A 27,963-nucleotide genomic window follows, 5' to 3' on the forward strand; every position below is an offset into this window, starting at 1 on the left:
ACATGTTAGCATTGTGATGAAAGAGTCTCAGGGTCTCCCAGGAGCCCATGGATCACACTTTGAGGAACAGAACCATACAGAATGCTTCTTTCTAAGTTTGCCTTGTTTTGTCTTATTTTAAAGCATCTCTCTCCTCACCTACAGCTTTTAAATCATTGAGTTACAGAATCCAAAATTGTGACTATGCCGTAAGAATATTCAGAGTAAAATTCAGATAATAGGTGTTGGTTAAAATGAATTTAGTAATCTCTTTGCTGACAGTTTTGAAATGCTGTAGGAGATATTTATGCTCAATGGATGCTTAATAGGAGACTCTGTCATTGATTGGAACTTCTAGGGCATTTCTTCTGAAAGGACCCCAGAGAAGAGAGATTAAAATTGTTGGCACCTGCCAGTTGCTTCATACCCTCCAAAGAGTCTGAATTTCTAAATAAATAAATGCCATACTTACATAATACCTTGCTTGCTTAATTGCTGATATTTGCTCCCTAATTGTTCCAAGAGAAAGGAAATGGATGGAATTATGTCCTAACATTGTGCCAAGAGCAAAGAAACTAGGTATATCTTCAGCCCTACATATAATTTGCTTCAGGGCGAGTCTGTTGCTGTCAATGGCATACTCTGCTATTTAGTTTTAGCAACCAGGATTTAATTAAGTGCAGTTCATTGCCCCCTTCACAGTTCTTATCAGATCTTTCAGAAGTGTAAAGCCACTGTTGCTGCCTGAAACATGCTGCCCAAATGGGAAAATTATGGGAAAAAAATATCTATTTCTTCCCCAGAACTGGATGGGAAAGTACCCAAAAGGAGAATATATATAAATGAGTGAATTCCTTACATGTGTAAATATGGCAAGTTAGTTAATTAAAGCCTATTCCATTTGGCTCTCAGATACTATTAGGCTAAAAAATTTGCTTAGCTCTTAGTCCCCACTCCACAAAGCACTCTCACCCTCACCACCACAGTCTGGCATCTAGCAGCATTTCCTCTGAGCATTAGAGTGTAGGACCTGGACCTGTTGATTTGGGGCAGAGACAGACACGGTTCTTTCTCAGAGGTTCATTTGTATTATCCCAGCTTATGAAACCCCAAAGCAGTTTATTAAATTCTGTAGTGATAAATGTAAGTGTTACAAGGATACTCTCCATAGAAAGGGAAATAGAACCAGGGAGTTTCTTAATAAGATTCAATCAGAATAAGGCCAATTAGCTGGGTCACTCAAATATTTGAGAGCACTGAGCTAAGCATATATTTCAATAGCGAAGGTAAATTTGTCATTACAGTCTTTTCCATGTGAACTTGTCATTGTCATTTTTGCCTGGGCATCTCCTCTTCACATTGTCAGATAGGTCCCAGGCATCTCAGCACTACTTCTTATCGTTGTCTGTCCTTTGATTACTACTTAGCCTCCTTTAGCTAAAGAGTATTCCTTGAAATTAAATGAAGTAATGGATATGGCACACATAATAAAATGCCTGGCATAAGTTAGGAGAGCAAGTATTAATCCCCTTTCTGATGCTTGCCTTTTCTGTGCTTCTGATGAACACTTTATTCTCAGGTATGCAAATACCGTAAGTGGAGTTATTGTTCAGTTTTGTCAATAATGGTTAATATTTACTGAGTGCTCACTGTGCACTAGGCATTACATTTAATAAATTTTTAAAATGCATTATTTCCTTTACTCCTCACAGCAATCTGTGACAAGTGCTGTAATTATTTCCGTGTTATAGAAGAGGAAACTGAGATACAATGTTTAACTAATTTACCTGTCTGGAAAAGGGCAGAGCTGAGATTGGAATCTAGGCAGTCTAACTCCATCAACCATGTTTCTTGTTGGTACCCTACACTGACACTCAAGTGTGACCTGCCTAGGCATCATTCTTTATCTTCCTAAGGGGACTTTGCATACTCTAGCTCATTTCATTATGTGTTGATTTACAGTTTAATTCTCAGTGGACATCTTGGTTCCTACATTTCTATATTCTATATGGGAACATGCTACCATCACCTTAATGCATAAGCATTTCTGATTGCTGAATTCATAAATTACAAAAATATGATACTCATGCCCACAATGAAAGCAATATTCCACTATTCAGGAAAATAGGTTCGAGTAATTATCCTAGCATACATTCACATTTTAAATCAGTATTTATTGATCACTTACTGTTTTCCAGGCATTGTTTTTGTTTGTTTGTTTTGTTTTTTGAGGTGGAGTTTCTCTCTTTCTGCCCAGGCTGGAGTGTAATGGCATCATCTTGGCTCACTGCAACCTTCACCTCCCGGGTTCAAGCGATTCCCCAGCCTCAGCCTCCCGAGTAGCTGGGATTACAGCCGTGTGCCACCATGTCCGGCTAATTTTGTATTTTTAGTAGAGACGGGGTTTCTTCATGTTGGTCAGGCTGGTCTCAAACTCCTAACCTCAGGTGATCCACCTGCCTCAGCCTCCCAGAGTGCTGGGATTACAGGCATGAGCCACTGCTCCTGGCCCCAGGCATTGTTTTAGGTACTACTGATACACCTTAGACTAGAGATTGTCAGTCTCTTCACATTGACATTTCAGGCAAATCATCCTTTGTTGTGGGCAGCTGTCCTGTGCTTTGTGGCATGCTTAGCAGCATCCCTGTCTTCCTCCCACAAGACGCCAAATAGCATCACCCTGTCTCCAGTTGTGACAACCAAAACTGTCCCCAGACATTGCCAAGTGTCCTCTGGAGAGAAACAGCAAAATTGCTCCTGGTTGAGACCCTCTTGCCTGGGCCCTGCTTTCATGAAGCTTCTGTATGAATGGACTGAAAAAAGAAGACAAGGATAAATAATAGAATTGCAGATAATATTGATAGAGCATGAGGGAGGGGCCTGTTTAAGTGTGATAGTCAGATACCTCACCTCCAAGCCTTCTTCACACCCCAAAGCACTGCTCAAGCTAAACTTCTCTGAATTGATTAAGTGGCATAGTACTGCAAAATCTCCTTCAGCAAAAGGTTTTTATGGGCCTACCTCGATTATAGCTCATGTTCAAGCTATAAACACCGCTCTTCCTGACCTACTCCAGGACTCAGAAGGAAAGAAATACAAGTTAAATTAAACTTAGAATTGGTGGCAGTGTTTTTGTTTGTTTGTTTGTTTGTTTTCCTTATTCTTATTCTGCTCCCATGGAGTCTCAGTGCTTCTCTCTATTTAGAAATGAAGAGGGACTGCAAGCTCTGCTGCCAGCCTGGCAGATAAAAACAGCAGAAGTTGCGACATCACCTGGCTTCATTCTGTTCTGTTTTTATTTGGACACATTTCCCTGAGATTTACTGAGATGGGATTAGGATAATAGTTCAGAGATTATTTTCTGCCTAGCCCAGTGAATACTTGAAAAAAAAAACTATCTTTTCAGGTATAAAAGATTGCACTTCAAAAGTTCCAATAAAAGCCTTTGATGCAAATTTCTCCTGATCTAAGTTTCAAACTGTGCCAGAAATGACTGTTAATCTACAGTTGGACAATCAGAGATAATAATGCTTTTTATATTTTCATATGATTATCACATTTTGTCAGCAGCTTCCTATTTGCACCTTGCAGACCATTTCATTACCTCTCCCAACAACAGCTGTGGGATGGTGTGACTGACTCCCTGCCTGCCTGTCCCTCCTCTGAGTTCTGTCTCCTTTTCCTCAACACTCTCAGGCTGAAAGACAGGCATCCATAGATTAACAATTCTCCCTCATTGGTCTGTAGACAATTGTCCTTCTGGCTTTACTCTGTATTGATGCTCCAGGTCCAATAGCTGGCCCTTGTTATCCTGCCTACCCTCTTTCTCTATTCTTATAGGAACTGCATTGTCAGCAAAAATACCTAATGCCCATGGTAAGGACCTCCCCTGCCAATCACAGACATTCATTCTTTCACTTATTTGTTCATTCATCCTATAGACATTTATGGAATGCAACTGTAATTCAGACCACATGCTAGGTACAGATACCCCTTGATAGTCCTACCAATCTTTCCAGACCTCTTGCTGTGGTTGGGTGCTATGCTTTGACCAACTGCCTAGAATGTCTCCCATGATTTGATCCTAAGCCCAGCTAAATTGTTTGCTTCATCTTTAAAAACCAGTTTGAAGTTTATATTCCTTCCAGCCTTGACCTAGCCTACCTCAGAACTGGCTAGTCTCTATTTTCATATTAAAGTTTAAAAGTTTATTCTAAAAGCAAAGGTTTATTTTTTTCTTATGGACTTCTAGCTGCTTTTCATTGCATAGAAAAGACTAATTGGCAGTGGCGGATGTTGTTGTTTGGTTGGTTTGTTGTTGTTTGCTTTTTTGGGAGGGGAAAGCATTTGAATTTTACCAGGCATCATCAATTTACATATCTGTAAACTTGGGATAAAGACTTTATTATTAATCAAATAACTGATGTGCTATTTTATAATAAATGTTGCTACTAGTAAAAATAAATGTTAAAATAAAAATCTATCTAGAATATTTCTAAAACAGAGTAGATAATATGTGAATATAAGGGTAAGACAGATAATAAATTTTTAACTATCTGTTGAATCATAGAATCTCAAAGATCTACAAGAACTTATTAGTGACTTATCAAATCCCATGCCTAAAAATAATTATAACTATTAATAATGTGATAACTAGCATTTAATGAATAATTTCTATGTACTCTGTTATCAGTGAAGCATATGATTGATTTAGTTTAATACTGGAAATTTCTCCTCTCCAACACTGGGAACTGGCCACTGATCACGGCAGCCCCAGATGTTTCACAGCAACTCTGAATATTACAGTTACTCAGTTTACCCAGGCTAAACCTTCCTCCTCTGGAACCTGGCCGATCAGGCCTAGTCTCTCTTCCTATCACAGCCCCTTAAATATTTGACAACAATCATACTTTTCTTGAATCTTCTTTTCTCCAGGTGGAACAATATCAATAATGCATTTAATCAATCTATCCACTTATAGTATGAGATTCTTTTCTACAGGAATTCCCCCAATCCCTGGACTCAACCCTATCCCTCCTATCAAATATCATTGCTTCTCAAATTGTGGCCCAGATAACCAAACATTGTGTTTCAGGCGTAAACAGAGCTGGGGAATTCTTCATTTGGTTATTTATTTTATTTTAATGTACATAAGTTGATATAAGGACTTCAGCTTGGAGTTGAGTGGTGGAGAGAGACAGAGAGCAAGGATAGAAAGCATTGTTTGCCAGAGAACTGAGTTTCCCAAATTAAGTTACATGTGTGCTGACTTTCATGTATGCCAAGAGTTTAAAAGTAATCCCTGAAAAACAGTCACATAGAACAAAGTTATGGCAAATCATAACCCACCAAATAGGCATTAATATCCTTCCCAGCACCATTATTATATAAGGATTGTACTATATTCAGAACTCATTTAACTACTTTATAGCTGCCTTTCAAATAATATATATTGATTATTCACTGGATATGAGGTACTGCTACAGCAGGCAGAAGCTTTCTAATGAAGACTCACCACATTCTTCCCAAAGCAGCAGAGAGTCTGTGAGAAGCTGCTGAGGCATTCTGGGAACCCTCTAGGGCATCCTAGAGCCAAATTGAATGTGGCATCAGGATGACAAGAATTAAGGCACTTGGGAGCTGCACTGGGGTCCCCCCTTAAAGGTTGCCCAACTGGAAGCTGGGTGTCTCTGAGAAACTCGCACCCTTCATGTTGGGGTTATCTGGGCTTTAGAAGGAGCCCACTGATTTGAGGAAGAGCACTTTTCTTTACTACTTAAGGCTCTTGAATGCCATCTTACTACCCAATCTTACTACCTTGGTAGAGGAGAACAGCTTTCACATTCCACTTTACTTCAGACTGGCTCTACTTGTTTTCTTGCTTGCTTTCCTTCCTTCCTTCCTTCCTTCCTTCCTTTCTTTTTCTTTCTTTCTTTCATTCTTTTCTTTCTTTTCTTTCGACGGAGTCTCGCTCTGTCGCCAGGCTGGAATGCAGTGGTGCAATCTCGGCTCATTGCAACCTCCCACTCCCTGGTTCAAGCAATTCTTCTGCCTCAGCCTCCTGAGTAGCTGGGATTACGGTCACGCACCACCATGCCCAGCTAATTTTTGTATTTTTTAGTAGAGACGGGATTTCACCATGTTGGCTAGGAGGGTCTCGATCTCCTGACCTCATGATCTGCCCACCTCGACCTCCGAAAGTGCTGGGATTACAGGCGTGAGCCACCGCACCCGGCTTTCTCAGGGAATCATGCTGCCTTGGCTCCAGTGTGAAATCTCTCTGCTTACAGAAATTCAAACCCTCCCAGAAATGTCACAGCAGCACTGCCCTGTCCCAAACTAACACTAACCTGGAATTCATGCGAGTAACTAGCATGCCATAACTTAGCAGCAGGCTATTGCAAACATCTCTGAGTATTAGGTGTAACTGGAAACAAACAAAAAAAGGAATTTGACGACTATTTCTGGTAACATTCTGGAGACATGGCCAGTCTTTAGTGGGTACAGTGACTATGTACCTAAGAGTGGCAAGATGTGTCATGGCTCTTGGTTCCTCAGGGCCTCTCCTGTGTTAACCATTGCTGCTTTTAATTATAATTAGAGCCCATGGTTCTTATCCATGGTGGTAAAGCACATACCCAAATATTTTGAAATCTCAATAAAAGAAGAATGCGTGATGTTAGTTTAATTTTCAAAATTAACGCTCATTAACAAGTATGTGATTTGCATTAGCACATTCTGATTTTGTGATAGGAGTCCACAAGAATCACTCTTAAATTATGGCAGCAGCCTATCCCCAGTTCCTGGGCTTAAACACAATATGACAAAAGAACCAGAAGCAATGTGTTAATTAGCCTGTTTCTGATTTTACCTTCATTTCCACATGTTTCATGATTTTCAGGAAATCCATTTATTCTTTATTATTCTCTGCAGGTGTTTTGAGAATATATTCATTGGATAAACCAGAAATGTTGGCAACAAAATCCCAAGATCCAGTTTCCTTGTCTAGGCTCTTGGTCAGAAGCATCTGACCAGTATCCCAATTTTAACCTTAAACATATTTCCGATTATATGATAGAAACTGCCTTTTTTAAAAGCTGAGATTATGTTTTCTGCTCCACATTTTGAGGGTAGATGCCAACATGAAATCTTAATAAAATTATCATTATGTAATTCACAGCAGATTGTATATTCCTTAATTACATGATTTGTTAAATATCCATACATTATTAAGCATCATCTTTTATACCTACAAAATTATAAGCTCCTTCTATGTAATATAACCCAGATCTACCTGGCTAGAACAAAACTGTATAATTCATCAAAAATTACATTTTTCTTCAGCTGTATATTATGTTGTTCTCTCTAAATTATCTATTACTCTTATCATGGCCAATGTAATTGTGACGGATAATAGAAAATGGGAATAACATTGATATTTTCAATAAAATAATAAGCTAAATCTCTTTTGAGTAAGTAGTTTCAAGCTTCCCTCACCAGATCGTGGTCCACTTATATCCTTGTATTGTCCTATTCACCCTCTAGTGGAATTCTTAGTAAGTAGTGGAAATACATATAGAGAGTGAAACTGCAGAAATAAAGGAGATAGCCAAAAAGCCACAAAACTGAATAATTCATGGAGCATGTAGGAGTCGACTGTATTATCATCAAGAGGATGTTTTTGTGAATGTTTATTATTTATGACTACTTGTAATGTTTATGTTTATTAGTTGAGGTACATAGAGAATAAAATTGCATAGCAGCTAATAAAATAACTTTTAAAAGATTCCAGTTTAAACACACTCATTAGTTTGAAAGGCTTTCTGGGATTACAGACATTAAAACATTTAAATCTTACTAGGGAGCCAAAAGGCTCTCCAAGGATTTGTAGTCACTTAAACATCTCTAAATCTATTTTTGAGTTACAAGTTTGGGTTAGTCACTGTTGATTTGTATATTTTTACTCATCAAGAATATCTAAGAAATATACAATTTGGCACCTCACTTTATAATCTGAAAAGAACATCACTGAGGCTTAAAAATTTTTTTGAGCAAAAGAAGAACATATTTTTTAGTTCATTTCAACCAGTCTTTTTCCTTCAGCCTAATATGGATATAAAATGTAACTGGCATTAGTGTTTCCTAGTATTGCTGCAGCCTGCCAGAATGTTGAGACCTTTGCACAATGAATCCATTATTACAATAAATATGAAAAGACGACATAATATTCTAAACAGCTCATCACATTCTTTCTAATGTTCCCTGTACTGAAGAAAATATTTTAATGTATACTAAGTATTTGAATTTATTTTCAAAATAGTGAATTCATGCTTTCAATTGTTGCCCTTTAGGAGTCCTTAGTGCACATTTGTAAGGTTATGACAAACTGAATCTTTAATAATGATTGTAATGATCACTTTAACACTGGAAGAAAACTCAATGTTTTCCTAAGTTTCTCAAGGTCATTTTTTCACTCCATAGCTTTTCAACATAATGTAGGAGTTGTCATCTTAGGAATAAGGATTTTCACAAAGTCAGGCTCCAGCCTGTCTATTCTGATTCTGGAAAACCTTTGGCAATTTTCATGCTAGGTGGAGGACTTTGTTAAATAAATAGTGTGATTTTAAAGGTGCGCATTATCCTCAATATTAAACACTCATAGTGAAACCTGCATATACCCACTAGGGCAGTGTTATTTATTATTAATAAGATTTTTGTATGGGTTTTTGAGCCTGTTCATGAAGTTGGCAAAAGCTGAGAACATTATTCGTCCCACCCTGTAATGTGGGCAGGTAATGGAAAATTACTGTTGACTAAGGGAAGAGGAAAATTTAGGCTTTGTTGAAGGAATATTAACTTTAGTAGTATTCCTTTCCATTCTAGATATCCCGATTCGTAGAAAAACCTACAGATATGTATAAATCCATATAGAAGATAAAGAATAAATCTCAAGAAGGGATCTGGTAATGCAGATGGTGTGTATACACTACACTCACAGGTGGATGAAAGAGGTTCATCAACACCAGAAATGGAGAGGGGTTCCTTGATCAGAACTTTGAACAAGCACACCCAATGAATATTATTGAAGTAAATAGGGAGTCTCTTCAGTTTCCTGCAACGTCTTTTCTAGAATGCTGTAAGAGAAGAAAAAAAAGTAAGTCAGATGCTTTCTCAGCTGTATTGACTTCAGAAGCCGGCTTACATCATTTTCCACTCTTTAACTCGTTTTCTAGTTTTTTAACCATTTTTTGAAAAAATTGGGTCTTGTTTATTAATATTTTCCTGTTGGTACATCTCCATCACCTATTCTCCTAATCTAATCTAGAAATCAAGAAACAGAGGTAAAGACATACATCCTGGCCCCCTCCTTTTTATCCTTCTAACTGCATGGGATGTAATCATCTGAACTGCATTGACTGCATATGTACTCTCTTAGCTTGTATTCTTTTTATGGTTCAGTATTTTAAGAAATGTCTGATTGTGCTTCCTGCCTTTTCAGTAACCTATAACCTTTAAATCAATATTTTAAAAGGTCATCTTGACAGTTACTTCAGAATAAACAAATGACAATACAACATCTCTCATTAGATGATGAAAATCACAGTGAAAAACTGGACACATTACTTAAATTCCTGTCTTTTGTTTATAATAAACTAAAAAAAATTCATGTTAAGAATTGGCAATAAACTTATTTTCTAGATGTAAGCATTTTAACTTGGTAGTTTTAAAATTAGGACGACACAGCTCATACAAACAATAAGAAACTGTATGTGTTATATTTCACATTTTATTGTGAAAAAGGGCATATTTTACATCCAGTGCTGATTATATTTAATGTCTAAAAGTCATTTTGAGCTATTAAGTAAATGATATGAATTTACCAGAGTAATAATCACCACTTTTAACTTTACTCGATTTGCCACAAGTGAATGCCTCATATAAACTGTACATTACAGATTATTTTAGAAGCAATATGACATTGTACCAAATACAGTGCTACAAATTTTTTAAAGCACAGACCACGTATTCAAATGATTTATTCTTCTTTACAAATCTCCATCTGAAGCTACTAGTTTTATTATTCTTATTATTTTATTTATTTATTTATTTATTTTTTGAGACGGAGTCTTGCCCTGTTGCCAGGCTGGAGTGCAGTGGCGCGATCTTGGCTCACTGCAACCCTGCAACCTCCGCCTCCGGTATTCAAGTTATTCTCCTGCCTCAGCCTCCCGAGTCACTGGGATTACAGGTGTGCGCCACCGTGCCCAGCTAATTTTTGTATTTTTCGTAGAGATGGGGTTTCTCCATGTTGGCTAAGATGGTCTTGATCTCTTGACCTCGTGATCCGCCCGCCTCAGCCTCCCAAAGTGCTGGGATTACAGGTGTGAGCCACCGCGCCCGGCAAGTTTTATTATTCTTAAGAGGCTCCAGACTTCTGAGAGGAAGTGAGATAGACCCATGTTTTCATTTGAGTGAATGTGAGTACAAGGGTACCTGTCCAATGGTCCCTCTTTAGGAAGCACTCTCAGGATTCAAAATGAGAATAACACACGGGTAGCCACTTTGGCTAAGATCCTTAAATTTTAAAGTTATTAGAATAGCCACATGTATAATAAATTAGGCAGTATGACAAATCCTGAAATGTCTCCACCTACCAGTCCAGGATGGGTGGTCCTGATCAGCAGGTGGCTTTCCTCTATGTGATGATTCAGAGAACCAGGCCCATTTCATCTCAAAGCTCAGCCAACCTCTTGGACCACAGAATTCCTCAGATTCTAGCCACCAGTAGGGGGAAAAATGGCATAGAAGGGCACACAGGGCAGCTTTACAGGAGCAGGCCTAGAAGTACCTCTTATCACCTTTGTTCACAGCCCACATGGCTACAACTTAACCACATGACTTCACTGCAAAGGAGTCTGGGAAATGTAGTAGAGCTGCATGCCAGGAAGAGGAGAACAGCCAGTGGTCTTTGCCACACCTACTGTTCCATATGTTCCTAAAAATGAGGAAAGCACTCAGCTATTTTGGACTGGCTTCTAGGGCTAGCTCTGTCACTAAGGAATTATGAAGAATTTAGCAAGTTCTGACCTCTGCCTTTTGTATGATTTGGTCTCATAAAGCTGACAGTCTTAAAAAAAAGACATTAAGTCAACACAAAAATAAATATATCATTACAATTTTTAGCTAATATAGGCTCTAAAAGAGCTTGGAACATGCCTCTCTGGCACTTAAAACAGTGCTTAGTGCACAGTAGGTGCTCAGCAATAGTTGTTGAATTAATGCATGCCTACCTCCATGCATGCATGAATGAAAATATATAAGGGGGAAAAAATAGTTGCTGTGAAAGAAAGCAGTAGGGGAATCTAAATTAGTTTGGCAATCAGGGAAGGTCTTTCTGAGGAAATAATATTGACATTAAAACATAAAGGCTGACTAGGAGTTAGCAAAAAGAAGAGTTGGGTGGTGGACAAAATTTTTCGGGAAGAGGGAACAGCATGTTAAAGCATCTGAGTTGGGAAGAGATTAATACATTTAAGGAGCTGGAAAAAGGCCAGAGTTACAAGACCCCAGAGGGGCTGAGTGGTAATGGCAGAAGTGAGGCTAAAAAAATAGGCAAGGGCTGTATCAGGCAAGGTTTATAATGTATGTCTAGCCTTTTGGTCTTTCCACAGTCACGATGAAAAGTATAAGGAAGGAAAGGGGGTGATGTGATTATATTTTCATTTTAAAAGATCATGCTGGCTTTCTGTGAAGAGTAGGTTGAGGTGGGGTAAGAGTAGAAGCAGTAAGTTTGACTAGTTGGGAGACTATTGGAAATCATCCAAATAGGATACCTAAATCAGTGCAGTGGTTTGAAGCAAGGTGGAAGCAGAGCAGATAGACGGATTTGAAATCCATTTTGTAGATAAAGGGAAATTGGAGTAGATGGGTAAATACAGCAATAAAGTCCTCTGGCTCTGTTTCTCATTATTGTTATCTTTAGAGATGCCATTAAAATGACTGTGCTGCCACTAAAAGTAGACCTTTCAAGACAGTTAGTGTTGCTTTATTCAGATTCTTTTAGAAGCTTTGTTCCGACTCTCAAGATTTTTCAAAAATCAGTCAAATAGCAAGCATTTAAACTTAGGCTAGATTACTGGGATTCTTCAAAACTTGTTCCAAGTTATATTGTATTTCTGTTTCCCTTTGTCTTCAAGAAATAGATTAGGTAAGTTGCATAATCACAATGAAGAATTTTGTGTGTGTGCGTGTGTATGTGCAAATGTATTTTTAAGTGCCCACATACATTAACTTTAAAATATTTTAGTTAAAAGGTAAATTTTGGACAATCTTTAATATTTTTCTAATGTGGTACTGTTGGTTCTCATTTTTCAACTTAATGTTTTAGGAAGTAATTCAAATATTCTAATAGTGTTCATTGAAGCCAGTGTTCTGCTCTTTCGGAGACCATTCTAATGATTCAGGTGTTTATTAGAATGTTTTTTTTGGAGATAAGAACACTGTGTATAGAAGGCTGGAAATTTGATGTTCCTGCATTCCCTTCTGCTCTCCTCTCTCTCCCCATTCATTCTTGGGTTACAAATTTATCTCTGTCTGTATTTATCATCTTGAAATGGACATTATAGTGATTTCCCAGAGGTATTGAGAGAGCTATTTCAATGTTTATAAGTCAGCTTTTAAGATGACGTGCACAAAAGAAGATTATGATCTTGGGATTGATATATCTGCAAACGGCTGCTATTGCACAAGTAAGAATGCTGTGAGGGCCTGGTGAATTTCCTGTGGGGACGTTATACCCACGATCAGTGAAATACTTCTGGTAGGTTCCCTCCCTCAATCTAAAGATAGAGCCTCATTTCTGTGACTCTTCTGGCAATAGCATTTACATGTGTTAAATGTTATTGCAATTTTAAATAATTTATTTGAATAATTTTCATCCAAAAGGCACTATTTTGAGCTACAAGTTGTTGGATTAAATTAAACGCTTATTTGCATTCTGGAGAAAGAAATTGAGAGAATTATGATTTCTATAGAAAAAAACTTTTGGTTGTTTCTGCCAAACACATTAATGTTTATAACCTCATTTTTTCATTTCATGTCTATTGGGATATCCTTCACTTTCTTTTTGATATCTACTCCAGATTAACTTTTACCTACATTCTGTTTTAAGATTTTTTTCAAAGATCTTTTTAAATTATTTATTTATTTTCCATTGCTTTTTCCTGTCACATAGCCACCTCACTTCAAGATTATGCTATACATGATCCAAAGCATAGGAAATTGAGGGAAACTTGTAAATTCACTTTGTTGCTCTGACTTCAGTTTGTATGTGGTTGTAGGATAATAATATAAAAATGACATGTGTTTGCCTTCAAATTCCAAGCTGTGAATTGTAATTCCTGGCAGGTATTTCACTTATTCCAAAACTGGTAGTTCACAACCTAGCAAAAGAAAAAAAAAACTGAAGTCTTGGATAAAGTCCTTTACACAGGAGAACTTGAGAGTCAAAAGACTTAAATTTGTTTCAAGTTTCTCCGTTGCACGGATCAGCCAAGCAGATCTCTGATTACACTGCTTTCTGGCACCTGGCACCTGAAAAGCCTCACTTTCTGAAAGCCAAGTGTTTGAAGACAAAACGTTGACCTTCCAAGCATCTGGATTTACTGCCAAAACACTAAATAAGAACTACAAGCAGAAAGACCATGAGTCAGATGAACTCTTCATTTTATTTCAAGGATGAAGTTCCAGATACATGAATCAACTGTAAATAGTGAAAGAAATGTGTGAGTGTGAGTGTGTGTGTGTGCATGTGCATGTTTGTGTGTTGTTTTTCCTACTTGTAAACACCTGCTTTGTTCCTACTTCTCCTTTTGAGACACAATCTTTTTATAGTAATGGTGGAAATTAGATCCTTTCCTTTTTAGACACTGTTAATCATCATTTGAATTTGAAGCCAATATCTCTACCTCAAAATAGAATGAAAATTCAGTTTCTTAGCCTGTGGCACCTTCGGGCACTCTCTTAGCATTCTATAAACATTTATTGAGCTTAGAGACAGACACTATACTAGGCCCAGAATGCAAAGCTGCTGCAATTGGATGTTCTGTCCTAATATTAGTAAATAACATAAAGTTAGTGCACTGAATCAGACCCTTTGTCCTGCTAAAACCACACTTTTTCTATTATAGTAGTACTAGGATATGTGTTAATACAGAATATAGTTATTCTTTTTACTGTCAGATTAAGAATTTACCTCTAATTCTTCATGTACATTAGTAATTTATTATAGTTCTACTACCCTGAATCATTTGAATGTTTAAAAATTATTTTCTATTTTCAACCTAATCCTACTAATATTAGTAGTACACCCTTTTATGGACCTTACACTTACCTCTTGAAACAACAATAGAGTTCTAGTGGATAAGCTCATTGTCATCTTTTCCAGACCATTCAAAGCTTTCTAGACTTTATGTCTTCTTTTCGCAAACAGAATGCCCCATATATATCTTGTGAGCTGTGGCAACTAGAATTACAAGTGGTATTTAAGATGTAGACACAATGTTTTTGTAAAAATGGCCAGATTTTGTTAATGTATAATTGCATTTATGATATCATTTACTTATTAGCAATACCTTCCTAATAAAATGACTATGAGGATAAAATAAGGTAATACTTGGAAAGTATTAGCATGGTGTTTGACATGGTAAACACTCAATAAATGTTAATAGTCATTACTATTTAATTTTGATTTTATAATATTTTAATGGCCATACTCCATATGCTAGCCACTTTTGTTTTTGAAATCCTAGGCTTTCCTCATTCAAAAATAGAGGATATGCTTGAGTCAGATCAACATTGCTAAGACTCATTTCTGATCTTGTTTGTTTCATTCACTTAACAAGTTAACTTAATTAATATTGCAGGCATTGAGCTATGTACTGGAAATACAGCTGGCAGAAGGGCAAGGTCTCTGCATTCAAAGGGCCTACCATAAAATTGAAAACTAATAATAAAATTTCATTACGGTGCAATGAGAAGTGCAGAATCAATGGGAGAACACAGAAGGGGAAGCTAACCTAATACAGAGACCACTGTGGTTTCCTGGAAGAAGAGATGTTAAAACTCAGACCTGGGCCGAGCATGGTGACTCACACCTATGATCCCAGCACTTTGGGAGGCCGAGGTGGGAAGATTGCTTGAGCCCAGAAATTTGAGACCAGCCTGAGCAACACAGCGAGACCCTGTCTCTGCAAAAAATACAAAAGTTAGCTGGGCATGGTAGCCCACACATATATAGTCCCAGGCACTCAGGAGGCTGAGGTAACAGGATCACTTGAGCCAGGGGGGTCTAGGCTGCAGTAAGGCATGATCATGCCACTGCACTACAGTGTGGGTGACAGATTGCGACCCTGTCTCAAAAGAAAGAAAAGAAAAAGAAGGAAGGAGGGAGGGAAGGAAGGAAGGAAGGAAGGAAAGAAGGAAGGAAGGAAAGAAAAAAGAAACCACAAAACAGCAACAACGAAAAGTGAGACCTGAAGGTGAGTAGGAGTTAGCCAGACAGAGGGCGGGGGAGGGAGGACAAAAGTGGAAAGATCACCAGAAGGAACAGCATGTGTAACACTTGGAGGTGAAAGAAAATACTGTTTATTGAGGAACTGAAAGAAATTCAGCATGAGCTCAGAAATCATCAATGAGTTCTCTTCATCCATCCAATAGCATTCAGCCTTCTTAGCTGGATTTTGTGAAATTTGGCCCTATCCACCTTTCCCATTACTTTCCTCACATACCCCACCCACTGTTCCTGCATGCCCAGGTGTTTGCTTATTTCCTTGACTGGAATGTTCTTCCTCAAATTTTAGAATTCAGGGAGCATTTGCTGAGTAACTGGTACATGCCAGGCATTGTGAGCTATCACCCTTCCAATGTCTTTTCATTCATTCTTTTGATGAAAATTTATTAAGCACCAACATATAGAGGGTGCCATGCTACTTTTCCAGCACTAGTTTAAATGACACTTCTGTGCAGGTCCCCAAATGCTTCAACTGACATAATCTCTTCTAGTTTTCTTCATTCTCTGAAGTCCTAATATCCTAAATGTGCCTCTCTTCCGTCTGTTGCCACTTTTTATACTGCATGACAGCTAAGCAGTTACGTGAATCCGAAATCTCCATGAGACTTCTGTTCTAGGTGACTAAGTCCAGGGATCCAATCTATCATCAGGTAATGCCCATCACCCTGCATTAGCCTAGGAGCTGCAAAGTTCATAGTAAATATGCAAAGGGGTGGATACATATTCTGAACCTGGATAATGGTAACATTATTTTGGTACTTCCTAACGATCCACATTGCCAGAATAATGACTTTATTTGTCACAAAGTGATCATATCTGAATCTAGTATAATTTCTCTTAAATGTCACTATTTCCTGCAGGATTCCAAGATTTACATAAAAACCTGATGGGTGAATAGTATGTTTTTACACATTACACATCTAAAATACTTGAAACTGTATCACCACTGCTATCAGCTCCGTACTATGCATTTACTCATGCTTTTTACTTATTCTTATAATCATGGTAAATCAAAAAAGGGAAAAAAAAGAATAGGCTTCTACCTGTTGATTGCTCAAAATAAAATTCAGCCTCACCTTTAGCATTTCAGTTTTATAGTCCTCTACCTGGATTTATAGCTAATATTTTTAGTGATTGCTTCTGCATTTCCTAGGCACACCAATCTAACTTGTAGCAGGTTCTGTGATTCATAGTGACTACTAGAATTGAATTCTGCTTGTCTCTATAGTGAATACTATAGTTAAGGCTTGATTCTTTCCAATGTATTATTTATGTGATTGAAAGAACAAGAAAAAAAAAAACACTTAACACTAAAGAGTTTTTAAAAAATACCACTGAGGGTCAGGCACAGTGGCTTATGCCTGTAATCTCAGCACTTTGGGAGGCTGAGGTGGGCGGATCACTTGAGGTCAGGAGTTTGAGACCAGCCTGGTCAACGTGGTGAAACCCCATTTCTACTAAAAATGTAAAAATTAGCTGGGTGTGGTGGCACACACTTGTAGTCCCAGCTACTTGGAGGCTGAGGCATGGGAATCGCTTGAACCCAGGAGGCAGAGGTTGCAGTGAGCCAAGACTGCGCCACTGCGCTCCAGCTTGGGTGACAGAATGAAACTCCATCTCAAAATAAATAAATATAAAAATAAAAAATACCACTGAGGAATCCATGCTAAAATACCAATATCAAACAGCTTTGAATTGGAGACTCACAATACAGTATATGTCTTCAGATACATTGTCCCACTTCAGCCTCCTTGTATCTATCCAAAGGGTTTTGATGAGTTTTTCTTGTCAGTCATTTCAGATGATTTACTAAAGCCAACATTCAGAGTGTTCCTATGAGAGGAAGGCTTGGGACAGGGATGACTCCCTAAGGAACTGTGGATTTATTTATAGGGCTTGGATGGTCTCAGTAATTCACCTGGTCACCTTACTCAGTTTTTTCTCCTGTTATTGGCCAACTATCTTCCAGCTGGATTAGTGACATTCTCAAATAGCTGATATGATAGAGCCGTTGCAAATTGGCAGGAAGACTTTCACCTTGGAAACAGCACTTTGGAAATGTCCCTGTGACCCCATTTCGATGTAGTTACTTCCCATGCCTTACCTTAGTTAATAATCCTCGAGCAGTTACCAGTTACTGACTGACAGTCGTGTGCTAGGTACAATACATTCATTATCTAAATCAAAACTCAAGATTGCTCTAAGTAAGCTCTATTATTACCTTTATATTAAAGATGAGGAAACACTTTTAGAGAAAATAAGTCACAGATGTAAGTCCATGCTGTTGGTCACTATGCTGTACTTGCCAGTGTATACTCAGAACACACGCAGTACCTTTAATACTAATTGCAACAAAGTTAATTATGAAAGTTAATCTCTTGGGAACATTCTAAATACATACCTCATATGGGTACATTCTAAAAACATACCTCTGAATCCAAATGCAGATTTTATAACTTATCTTCCATGTGGGATAATCTATGTTCCACTGTGTATGTCTTTAGAAAGTGGACTGTAAAAGCTGTAAAGGATTTTTTTTTTTTTTTTGAGACAGAGTTTGCTCTGTCGCCCAGGCTGGAGTGCAGTGGCGCAATCTTGGCTCACTGCAACCTCTGCCTCCTGGGTTCAAGCGATTCTCCTGCCTCAGCCTCCCGAGTAGCTGGGATTACAGGTGTGTGCCACCACGCCCAGCTAATTTTTGTTTTTTTCGTAGAGACAAGATTTCACCATGTTGGCCAAGCTGGTCCTGAATGCCTGACCTCAGGTGATCCACTTGCCGCGGCCTCCCAAAGTGTTGGAATTACAGGCGTGAGCCACCGTGCCCAGCCTAATTTTTTTAATAGAGATAATAATATTAAGAAATTCTTTTAGTAACACATGTAGTTTTTCAGAACTCCATAATATGCAGGCAATATATGATATTCGATTATTAAATCCAGCAAAAATGTAAACCCCCGTTTAAGTAGACAGGTAAGTAAACTGCTAGGTTCAAGAGGTGACCTTCCCCCACACTCTGCCTACCTACTCAAGCCCTTCTCTGAATCAGTTATTGGACATATTCACTGCCTCCTTCTCTCTTACATAATTGGTGGTACTTTAGAGTAAGGGGAAGGTTAGCATCACCTAAACATAACTCAGACCATTCCAGCCCACCAGGGCCTCCTCCCCCACCTCCCACCTCCACTTCCGTACTCAAAGATGCTAAGAATCCTACTTGCTTAATTTTATCTGGTAAAGGAAATGGTGGCTAAAGGCACAACTAAGCAGGTGTTTCTGAGTATTATGTTCACCTGTATTAGCTATTATTAAATGAAAAAGAAAAGTTCTCAGATAGATAAGCAGACTATTGTGCATTTTACCCTTGTGTCTTTCAATTTACTCATGTGTTTTCACTTTTTATCACAGAAATTCTATGGATATTAATTTCTAAAACTATCCAAAGGGTAACTTCTCATGTTAAATTGTGTCCTCTTTTCTGTAAGTACTTAGGTTTACTATTAATAATTAATAAGACAGTCATATTCCTGGCAGCTGGATTGCCCAAGTATTGTTTTAACCAAATAACTCACTGTATTTGAGCACAATAAAACTCTTACTTTGTTGGAGTGTGAATGGACCAGTCCTGCCAGGAGACTCATAACCTTGCTATGGAATAGACAGACTTTGAGGAAAAAGTTAATTGTTCATATATACAAAGAAATTAAGTCTTCATTTTACCTATTCTCTAACTTGTCAACTTTCACATTCTACCCTTTTAAATGAGCACAAAAGGGAGGCTTTACACACATAAACACATGTTTACACACGCATGCACACACCGAGTGATATTTTATTGTCAACTGCTTCTCTTGCTGCAGATGAATGAATCAAATTATGTGAATATATTTTATGTTCTTGATAGTAATGCTGTGGTTTGCATTACAGGATGGTTTATATGATTATCAAATGTTAGCAGTTTATAGGACCCTTTTATAAAGTTACAGTTATAAGTTGCTTTTATCTCTTGAATTAGACATGTGTCAGTTATGAATTTTATTTCCAATTTTAGTGTTGCTAAACTATAAGCACAGATGTCAATCCTAGAAGAGGTGAAGTAAGCCACTCATGAAAGTGATTCATCTTGGTTAAGTCAGTGAAGGCTGGCTATACAGTTTGGACTTTATTTTCTGCACGTTGTCTTGCTAGGAATTAGAAGAATAGAAGGGTTCTTCTCACCGTAAATGTCTGACAATTGTGTCGTTTTCCTTCTCCTCTTTAGGGGAACAGGGTGCTAAAAAGACTTGAAATGAGCTGCCAGTCACCATTAACCCCTTCCCTTCTGAACTTCCGGGTCACCAAGCAGTCCCCAAATGCTTTTTACTCTCATATTGAAGTTCTCCTAGCCCTGCCAGGTTTCCTAAACCACATTTCACAGATGTCACAAGTTTGAATGGTGTGGTTTTTCTTTTTTAGGTTTCTCCAAAATAGTTTTATTAACACATAAACTTTTAGAATATACAAGATTTGTTATTTAAAATTTCTTCATTATAAAAACTGAAGCAAAGAGAAGAGAAAATTATAGTTGTTAGATGTTGAAATGCTTTTTTAAAACATAGTAATACCGTTATCTAAAAATTTAGTGAAATGATGTTAATAGTCCGATAGTCTATTTTGCATAATCTTTTTATATTTGCATAGCCTTTTTTGTTTGTTTGTTTGTTTTTTTGAGACAGCATCTTGTTCTGTCACCCAGGATGGAGTTCAGTGGCATGATCTCGGCTCACTGCATCCTCCACCTCCCAGGCTCAAGCAATTCTCATGCCTCAGCCTTCCGAGTATCTGGGACTACAGGTGTGCACCACTATGCATGGCTAATTTTTTATATTTTCAGTAGAGACAAGGTTTCATCATGTTGCCCAGGATGGTCTCAAAATCCTGAGCTCAGACAGCCCACCCACCTCAGACTCCCAAAGTGCTAGGACTAGGCATGAGCCACTGCACCTGGTCATATTTATAAAGTCTTAATCAACATCTTTTTAACCCCTACCATTTCTCCTGTCCATTGGAATCAGATAATGTAAGGTTGTCATTCTAAAAATACTGAAATCTTGTCATAGCTCGCTTTAACTTTTCTTGCTTTTGTGTATTTCCCAAATACGGTACTTTTTTGGTATTGCTCAGCAACACTTGTCAAGAATTTGAATTTTTAAAAAAACTTGTCAAATAGCAAAATGTGTTATAAATCAGTCAGTTTGCTTTCATTGTCCAAACTGAAAGAGTTAAAAAACAATTTCCTTAGAGTGGTAAAAGTAATCTATTTTTATTTATCATGTAAATGTTTATATTGTAACACAATGTCTTTTTAATGAGAAAGCAAAAATATATTTAAAAATCATTAGAATACCAACCAGTTAATTTTTCTTTAAAATATTTTTATAACTTTAAATGGATACACTACATTTTTCATGCATCACTCTCCATTTAGGCAAGGAAGACTACTAAACAGAGATTTTAGGGGAACACCATGGGCCATTCTCCAATAGAAGTCTATCCAAATTTCAGTTTCTGAATTTGAGGGATGAAATTAGGTTATGCATTTGGGAAGGAGGGGAGACATCACATAGCTCTGAATGAAAAAGAATCTGAAGAATTTCACACTTTCTTCCAACTAGTTCAGGAGCCACACATACTGCCATCTTTGTATTGCTAGAATACACCTTTGGACAATCATTCAGGAAGTCCTGGCCACTATTAATGAAACCTCTGCTCAGCTACTTGCTTTCCAGCTTTGCTCATAAAAATTAAAGTCAATAGTTAAAATGGATGAAAGAGAAATTTCAGGAGAATTGGCTGACTTCAGAGTCTCAAACTGGCATCTGTTGACTCCAAAACTCCAAAGTCTTCCAAGTAGATATTGGCTAAGAAGAAGATGAAAGAAGCTGACTGATGAAACTGATTCAAGCACTGAAACTAAAAAGGAGAGAGTATGCAGTGGGATATAGGAGAAAGGCTACTAGGAATCCCTCCACACTAGCCAGAATTTAGGGGGATAATTTACTAGCAGTGACAAATCAGACTCAAAGCACAAAAACACAGTCAGGCAAATCTAGAAATTACAATCTTTCAGTAGTTGATTAAACAGCCAAATTAGTATCCAGATTTTGCTTTTATCAAAATCCTTTTGTTTCTTTGTTTGTTTGTCTTTTGAGACAAGGTCTGGCTCTATCACCCAGGCTGGAGTGCGGTGGCGTGATTTTGGCTCACTGCAATCTCTGCCTACCGGGTTCAAGTGACTCTCATGCCTCAGCCTCCCGAATAGCTGAGACAACAGGTGTGTGCCACCATATCTGGCTAATTTTTTGTATTTTTGTAGAGATGGGGTTTTGCCATGTTGCCCAAGCTGGTCTCAAACTCCTGATCTCAAGCAGTCCACCTCCCTTGGTTTACAAAGTGCTGGGATTACAGGCTTGAGCCACTGAAGTGGCCTTTATCAAAATCCTTATTAAGTCAAAGTTTTAGCCCAATATGTTATAATACTGTCTTGATTACCACCACCAAAGCAGTCTTAAGAGCATTCAAGTCTAAAACAGAACAGAAAAGTCCAGAGAACAACACTAATTTATTTCTACAGAGCTCATTTTGTTCTTCTATGAGAGTGTCATTTCTCAGCATCTTGGACAGTGCCCTTTCTTTCTTAATAAAATGGCCAGAATTAAATAAATATGGCTAACACTCTTTCTCCCCTGTACCCACAGCTGAGGCCTAATGACAGTTCAGGGTAGAATATCTTTCAGTGCTATGGACTGTGTTGCACTGTTCTTTAGCTTAGAGAACTGGGATTTTCAAATCATCACCTTAAGTGGAATTCCGCAGCCTGCATTTTTAAAACACCTACTGCCTTCCTATCCATTTACTGTACACGTGTGTGTGTGTGCACGCATGTGTGTGTTATGACTGGAAGGAGATGATATCAAATATCTTCCTTTAAAGTAGTACTGTCCAATAGAAACAGGATGCAAGCCACATATGTAATTATAAATTTTCTAGTAGCCACATTAAAAAAGGAAAAAGAAACAGGTGAAATTAATCTAAATATGTTTTACTTAGTCCAATATATCAAAACTATTATCATTTCAACATGTAACTAATATAAAAAGTTATCAATGAGGTCTTTCATTCCTTTTTTGTACTGTATGCTTGAAATCCTGTATAGATTTTACACTTCCAACACATCTTGATTTGGGCTAGCTGCATTTCAACTGCTCAATAGCCACATGTAGCCAATGACTACTGGACTGTACAGCCCAGGTATAAGGCAGGCACTTCTTTGTACAACAGTATCTCATTTGAAATACCTAGCTTCTGATATTTCAGCTCTCAGTTTGAACATGTTTTTCCTTACAGAAGAAATCCATATATATAAATACTTCAGTCTAGATTCTAACACATACACATACACACACACACATACACATACACACACACACACTCATTTAACATCTGGGTTTTAACAACCTGTCCTGATCTTCTTCTAAATAAACCTGAAAAATAAAATATTTCCTCTCACCAGCCCTTTCTGAAGGAGCATGTGAGCCTGCTATATTGCGCATTAACCGGTGACCGTATTTAGTGTTGTCAGAGCTGCTGACTCATTGCCCATGAATGGCCCCGCTGCCAGTGGTGATTGTTTGACAGAATGCCAGTAATGGCTGCCTACGGCTGCTGAAAAGCTGACCTTGTAACAACATCCACATTCTTTTGGTTGCTTTTGCTGACATACTCTCAACTCAAAAACTGTTTTCAAAACAAAAGTATAATGAAGTATTGAGCTTTTAAAAGCGATTGTATTTCAGTTCTTTAAATTATCTGAGTGTATCAAGGAGTGCAGAAGGCAAAGAAATGAGTATACAAGAGAGGGAACCATCCTTGAAAGTTGGCATTTGAGCTACAGGCGTATAATACTTGGGGACAGTGTTCTAAGACAGCACGGGCATCCAAATGAAGCAAAGCTGTGTAAACTAAAAATAAAATTCTAAGCCCCCCAACCATCTGAATGGACCCCTCCTCTCAGCCAAGGGCATTCCAAAGTTAACCTGAAAAACTAGTTCAGGTCATGAGAGGAAGTGGGGGGTCAGACATGCCTTGTTATACTCTCCTCCGTTTGGAATTCATGCACAACTGACCAGCAGTAACATTAAAACAGAGATCTTAAGACTTTTTGTGGCAATAGGTCACCAAATTCCAGCCTGATCTAGTATAGCATCACCTGACGGACAGCAGACCCTGAAAGATATCAAAGTATTTTACTCTAAAATATATTTCTTTGACATATTTTGAAATAGCCGTGCAAAGCTATTGCTTGTGGGGAAAATCTGCATTCTGTAGAGGATCCCCTTCCCTTTCCAGGTCTTTTTTCTGATCCGGGAGAGAATCAACTAAGAGTCTGGTACCTTTTTAAGTCTAATAAGAGACATTTACAATCTAATCTCTCTGAAGCCTGTTACTTGGAGACTTCATCTGCATAATAAGAACCTTGGTCTCCAAAACCCCTTATCTTAGCCCAGACATTCCCTTCTATTGATTCCAGGTCTTTAAACAGTAACTTAAGTCTTCCAACCAATTGCCAATTAGAAATTGTTTGAATCTACCTATGACCTTGAAGCTCCCCACCCCCACTTTGAGTTGTGCCACCTTTCCAGACCCAACCAATGTACATCTTACATGTATTGATTGATGTCTTTTGTCTCCCTAAAATGTATAAAACTAAGCTGAAGCCTGACTACTTTGGGCGCGTGTTCTCAGGAGACAGGGCTGTGTCACTGACCATTGCCCACTCATACTTGGCTCAAAATTTATCTTTTCAAATATTTTTCAGAGTTTGACTCTTTTGTCAACAACTATTATGATATCTGTTTTTTATCTTTCTCAGTATCATTTATTAGCTCTGTATTACTAACCTATTTGAAATTCTGTTTATTTGCAAAATGTATTCCATTCTCCACCCTGAAAACATTTTCCCCAAGTGAAGCTTCTAAACAAAGAATATGAGATGCTCTCCATTAATTAATAAGAGCTAAGGTACTATTAAATACTTAAAACGGGGATCAAATTAGCAGTACTTACTAGACACTGCTCTAGCTAGTGGATACGTTGATCATTCACACTATACTCAACTTTGCCCATAAAACTTAGTGTATGCCTTCCAGCTGCAGTATGTATTGATGGCCCTGCCTTCTGTTAGAGTACAAGTTTTTAGATACTTCTCTTTTCCTGGTAACGAGGTCTGAAACTCTTGAATCTTCTAAATTCCTACTTGGGCTGATATCCCTGCTCCCTCTTTCTGGCTTCTTTTACCCCAGAGTCTAATCTGCACTGGTAGTAAAATTTCCTTTCAGTTCACATCTCACACATAATAGCCAGAGTCTGTTTTGCTAATTTTAATCAGACAAAGGATGAGTTTCGCATAGATGAGTTTTCAATAAACAGGATGAATGAACATTCAGCTAGTTGTTTTGGCATATTTTCACCACTAGAGGGAGATAAAGGCGCCTCTCCATCCACTGTTTCCACCCTCTTTGCCCCAAGATAGGAGAGGTGACAGAGTTAAGTGCAGAGGATAATGGTCAGTGAGATCATGGAGGGAAATTAAGTTATATATTTGGAGAAATAAAAAATGTGGCAGCTTGCAAACCCTGCCAGCATGTTTTATGTGGCCTACCCAGTTTGGGGCAACATTTATAAATTGGAAAATTTCACATAAATATCTGGATTTCCACCCTGAACTTGAAAATAGAAAGATGTGGCCACATTGTATGTCTGCGCCTCTGTGTGGCAGTCAGAGGGAGCTTCTCTGTATAAACAAGGCACACACTCTTCATTTCAACTCCATCACTATCACTCTCTATTTTTCTAACACCGAGATTAAATGTAAGCTGTTACTTATTATCAAGCTTGCATCATTTTGTTGTTAAGAGCTGGTTTTTTGTTTTTTTTTTTTATTTTTGTACTCAGGTCAAAGATGGTAAAAAGAATAACATAGCAAGCAAGCCTCTTGTAATTTCAAGGAAAATGAGGGAGAACATATTTCTTGGAGGCAGTAAAAAATATTCATAAGAGTAAAATATGCAGGCACAATGTGACTGGTCTCCTTGACTTACACTTACCTATTTCCATCATTACATCAGCTAGATGTCCCTACGAGTTTTGCATAACCCTTCGGAAATACCTGCTTCCCAAACATGATATGGCAGGAAGAAGATCAGGGACTGGGCGATTCTGGGACCCAGTCAAATACCATCTCTCAGTTGTCCCCACTAACCAATGACTGAGAAATGTCTCTCATGACTGATTACCCAAGGATTTGCAAAATTGACATGTGAGGGACAAAAATCTCTGTCTTACTTAAAATAGCAGGAAAAACATATCTGCATGTAACTTGTACTCACAGAAGAATTGCAGAACTAAAATTTGGATTTAGGTAGGATAAATTCCAACACACAGCTGATATTCTGATTTACTCATATCATTGCTTCTTGATCTGAAAAAGAAATGATAATATAAATATTAGTAATCATAGCTAACATCTGTTGAGTTGACAGTTGTGTCAGGCACTGTGCTAAGTGATCTCCTTTAACCCTGAGGAACAACTGTGTTATTCAACCTCAGAGATTTGTCTCAACAACCTTAATATATGCCCTTCCTTTTAGGACAACAGTTCTCAAAATGAAGACACTTTCATGGGATTCTTGAGGTTAAAACTATTTTAATAACAACTGTAACATATTATGTGCCTTTTTCACTATGTGGACATTCACACAGTTGTGCAAAAGTAATGGTAAGTAAAACTGCTGGAACCTATTACTAGAGGTTGAAGGCAGTGGCACCAAGCTCTCCTGGTAGTTATATTTCTTCACTCCCATGAACTTCCAGTGAAAAACAAAGCAAGCAACAGCAACAGCATGTTATTAAGTCTTGGGAGTGTAAATGACATTACTTTATTTATTTATTTTTACTTTTTATTTTTTTGAGACAGGGTCTCACTCTGTCATCCAAGCTGGAGTTCATTGGCACGATCGTGGCTCACTGCAGCCTTGACCCCCTAGGCTCGAGTGATCCTCCTACCTCAGCCTCCTAAGTTGCTGGGACTACATACAGGTGCATGCCACCACACCTGGATAATTTTTTCTTTTTTTGTAGAGACGAGGTCTTGATATGTCTTGCTATGCCCAGACTGGTCTTGAACTCCCAGGCTCAAGTGATCCTCCTGCCTTGGCCTTCCAAAGTGTTGGGATTACAGGCATGAGCCACAGTGCCTGGCCACGTCCTTTTAATAGTCAAGGAAATGGGAAGTACACATAAAGCACTTTTGAAATATGTTGAGGTGCAGTAGTTGTCTCCAAGTATTATTGTTCAAGGTACAAGTGGAACTAGTCATTTCTTTCATAGAACATTTTTATTTGAAAGAACAATGGGCATACAAACTATGATTATTTCAGCAGGGGTATTTGGCAAATTTTTTTTGAAAATGAATGAAGTAAGCTTGTCACTTCAGAAAAAAACAACTGACAGGAATTTCTGACAATGATAAAATTCAAACTTTCAAGTAGAAATTAGAATTTTGAAAAGCCTACATCTGCCACTATAAACTTGACAGCTTCTCAATACCTTTCTGATGAGACTCGTGGTGATATTAACAAAGGTAATTTTTTGTTATCGAAAATAAAATGTAAACATTTGGAAGATCTGCTTTACTAAGTGAGCTGGACCAATTCATTTTGTCATAAAATCATATATAGATTTTTTTAAAAACTATACCAAGTATGAGACAAACAATTGAGTTTACTGTAATAGATTATACGAAGTTCATTGATATGTTTCAGATTCCACATTCCATTTTTAAGGAACAATCACTTGTTGAATTTCACTGTTGTATCAAAGAAAACTGTCCATAATAATCTGAAAGGCTATGAAAAGACTCTACCATTTCAAACTACATGTCTATGTGAGCCTGGAGTTTCTTCATATTTGTCAACCAAAACATATTCCAATAGATTAAATGCAGAAGCAGATATGTAAATCTGGCTATCTTCCATTCAGCCAGATATTAGGGGATTTCCAAAAAATGTTAAACCATGCTTATCACCAAAATTCTGTTTTGGAAAATATTTCTATTTTATTAAAAATATATTATTTTATTTATGTCACATGTAATGGTTTTATCATTGTCATATAAATGAATTTATACACCAATTCTTTTAAGATGCTCCAATCACATGGTTTATTAAGTCAATTTTAAACATATAATGAGAATCAAGGGAGGAAAGATGGGGTAGGTTAATGCACTTAGAATAGTATGCAAGTGGGATAAAAGGAACTCCACCACCTGAAGGCTGGGTTATACAATGTCTGTATGTCTTGTTTCTGCTACACCAGCC

General features: G+C 37.8%; 1 protein-coding gene across 11 annotated transcripts in view; it reads left to right on the forward strand.

Annotated features, from left to right (window-relative positions):
• Positions 1 to 27,963, forward strand: part of DTNA (dystrobrevin alpha) — a 395,439-nt gene that overhangs the window by 142,258 nt on the left and 225,218 nt on the right. Inside the window, exon 1 of one of the 11 annotated variants that reach the window (XM_054460660.2) lies at positions 9,115 to 9,133. The exons of the other annotated variants lie outside the window; for them this stretch is intronic. The gene's annotated coding sequence lies outside the window, so the exon portion shown is untranslated. Of the gene's footprint in view, positions 1 to 9,114; positions 9,134 to 27,963 lie in introns of those variants that run through there. 11 annotated transcript variants of the gene reach the window in all.

The sequence above is a fragment of the Pongo pygmaeus genome, chromosome 17 (genome assembly GCF_028885625.2).
Source record: "Pongo pygmaeus isolate AG05252 chromosome 17, NHGRI_mPonPyg2-v2.0_pri, whole genome shotgun sequence".
NCBI classification, from domain to species: domain Eukaryota; kingdom Metazoa; phylum Chordata; class Mammalia; order Primates; family Hominidae; genus Pongo; species Pongo pygmaeus.